The sequence below is a fragment of the Carya illinoinensis genome, chromosome 8, assembly GCF_018687715.1.
Source record: "Carya illinoinensis cultivar Pawnee chromosome 8, C.illinoinensisPawnee_v1, whole genome shotgun sequence".
NCBI lineage: Eukaryota > Viridiplantae > Streptophyta > Magnoliopsida > Fagales > Juglandaceae > Carya > Carya illinoinensis.
Genome location: NC_056759.1, coordinates 35,543,543 through 35,546,581, shown reverse-complemented (window position 1 = coordinate 35,546,581; position 3,039 = coordinate 35,543,543). Strand labels below are relative to the sequence as shown.

Sequence of the window (3,039 nt, the reverse complement as noted above, 5' to 3'; positions counted from 1 at the left end):
GGACAATGCATGTATTGACAAACTTTATTGACTACGAACGAGATATCTGGACGAGTGAACGATAGATGCTGGAGACTACCAACGACACTGTGATAAAGCTGAGGATCCTCAACCATCAAGAGCTGAAAGTGTAGTAGATGTTAACATCGGTGTTGACACAAATTTAGACTCATGCATATTAGTCTTCTTTAAGAGGTTAGAGATGTAACAAGACTGAGATTAAAAAAAAAAAGGATCTTTAGGTGTGCGATAGACATGGATGCCTAAAAAAAAATAAAGTGAGCCTAGATCTTTGACGAGAAAAGATGTGAACAGAGATGCGATGAAATCAATAATGAGAGAAGAATAAGAGCCTAGATATATATATATATATTTTTTTTTAACGACTCCAGCTTGAAAAAGAAAATATCAGTTCATACTTAATATCCCACCCATAAAATTTAAAAAAATATTCACATGAATTTTTATCTTTACGTTAAAAATGGAAGCCCATCAAAACATCAAATTTTAAATATATTGAGAGTTGCCTCAGCAATGGCTTCGATTCTCGGACTATTTTTCCAATAGTCTGTTTTTCTTCCAACAGACTTCATGCCTGATTTTAACATTATTTCATTGTGTTGTTAATAATGTTACAATGAATTACTTAGGTTACTAACCGCTGTTTTTTTTTTTCGCATTATGTTTCAGGTGGAGTCTGGACTATGTACAAACAGATTTTGGGATTCACAAAGGTCGAGTCCGAAACTCAAGTGAGATGTGCTGCACTGAATACAGCATTTTATATATATGTAAGGTACAGCATTTTGAGTAGTCATCAGGAAGAGCTAAATGAGGGCAAACCGATGCATGGCAATGGACAGTTTAGTTTATTTTGCATAGACACAGCATTCAAGGAGAAGAAATTAACGCAGTATGTTGCTTCGGCTTAAAGCACTGTCAACATTCATCAGCGTCGCCGCCACGAAACAATATCAAGACTAGTAGCACCGTCCACATTCCGCACAATTATTTTTATTTATAGCCAACTTGTAGCGCCTCGCCCGCCATTCCCCCGAGTGCAAACCTCAAACAACGAAAACAACACAGGATAATACGCAGTTATGGTCAGATGCCAAATCCCATTACAACAGTTCTGCTGATTGAGTAGCTTGACTACCATTGTGTTTTGCAATCACCATTCTCGAAGGTTTAAAGGCTGGGAAGATGGGAAAAAACTTCCTCGCACGCCATACTCATATAGCACAGTAACTCAAAAGGCCTATTCAAGAAAAGATGGAAAACGCATAGCAAAAATCACGAGATCGCCAAACAGCTGACGACGAACTTCATCTAGTAAACCTCTCTCAACTACATCAAAACCACCCTCTCAAATGGATATACTTGTATCCAGTGTGTCACCCTATAAATACTTGGTTGAGGAAATCTGTTCAGAATTGGTAAAGATACAGACGCGGTCTGAACAGTTACAAAAGTCGATAGATTCTTTTCATTGACAAAAAGGTACCATCAAATTTCATATGACAAAAGGAGGAAATTGCAATGCAGATGTACATTACACAATGTGAAACAACTAAGCTAGCCCTAGAACTCCTGAGAAGCAGATCCAATCTCACCCTTCCCTTTCCCAACCTTCTTGGGCAGAAGAGTCTGGTGAATATTAGGCAGTACGCCTCCATTGGCAATGGTAACAGAGCCCAAAAGTTTGCTCAGCTCCTCATCGTTTCTCACTGCAAGTTGGATGTGCCTCGGCACAATTCTGTTCTTCTTGTTGTCTCTCGCCGCGTTTCCAGCAAGCTCCAACACCTGAACATGCATCAAACGCCATAATTAGACTCGCATCAAAAGTGATAACCCAATTGAGTTTAAGAGAAGATCGACCAACGAAGATAAGTCCACAAAGGAGAGTAAAAACCATTTGATTATCTAATTTCAAAATCCAATCCCAACAAAAATCACTAAATTAAAATCCCAAAAACCAATTCCAAACGTAAAACATCAGAACTCAAACAAACCCTAAAATCATACACGAGCATATTTTGGCCCAGCCATCAAAACCAAAAGAAATCAGAACCAAAAAGAAGAAACGGACCTCAGCGGCGAGGTATTCGAGCACGGCCGAGAGGTAGACGGGAGCCCCGGCACCGACACGCTCAGCATACTTGCCAGCCTAGAGAAATCTAGCGATTCGCCCCACCGGGAACTGAAGTCCAGCCTTCTGCGACCTAGACACCGACTTCGAGGCCTTTGGCTTGCCCCTCCCACCCTTGGTCGACCCACCTCCACCCGTCGAACTCATCTCTACGCTGATTAATCGAACTCCAAATGGACCTCACGAATCGGCGAAGGTGGTGCCCAAATAGCCCCCAAACCCTACCACTTCCGCCAAATTTTTCCTGTGTGATGTGAGACTTGGAGCGTGGGGAAGACGGGGTTGGATTTATATGGACGGTGAGAGCACAAGTTGATTGGCTGAGAGGGCACTCACGCGAATCGCCAACGTGGCATCTACTCTTTGAAGATTTGCGGGAATAGCTTTAGGGATCGGAGTGTTCGATATTTCGCGGTCTCTTTGGAGTCGGTGGTGACATATTCTGAAACGACGTCGGTCGGTGCTTCAGAGGTAACACCCATCGTCTTTCGTCTTACCAAATAGATGGATTTTAGTCCCTTTTCTTTTAAATGACAAATCAATGAAGATTATTTAATTTTATTTATTTACACATTAAATAAAATTTGATATGAAAATCTATCACATCAACTAACCTAAAAAATATTTATGTTTTATTTTTTTATAGCTAATATCTTAAAATAAATTGTATATATACATACCAATTTGTATATAATAGAACTTAGTATTCATGGTAAGTCTTGAAATCCAAAAATGGGTAACAGAAATAGTTTAGCCAATGAAAATTTATTCATGGTGGAACACATCCTTAACAGAAATAGTTTAGCCAATGAAAATTTATTTTTGGCATTTTGTTGTTAATTTCTTAAGTTGTTTGGCCAATAAAGGTAAGGTCAAATTAGGTTCGG

The 3,039-nt window shown here is 39.6% G+C and overlaps 1 pseudogene; it reads right to left on the bottom strand.

Moving 5' to 3' along the window:
• Positions 1–1,287: 1,287 nt before the first annotated feature.
• Positions 1,288–2,424, bottom strand: LOC122317898 (annotated as a pseudogene).
• Between the last annotated feature and the right edge of the window lie 615 nt (positions 2,425–3,039).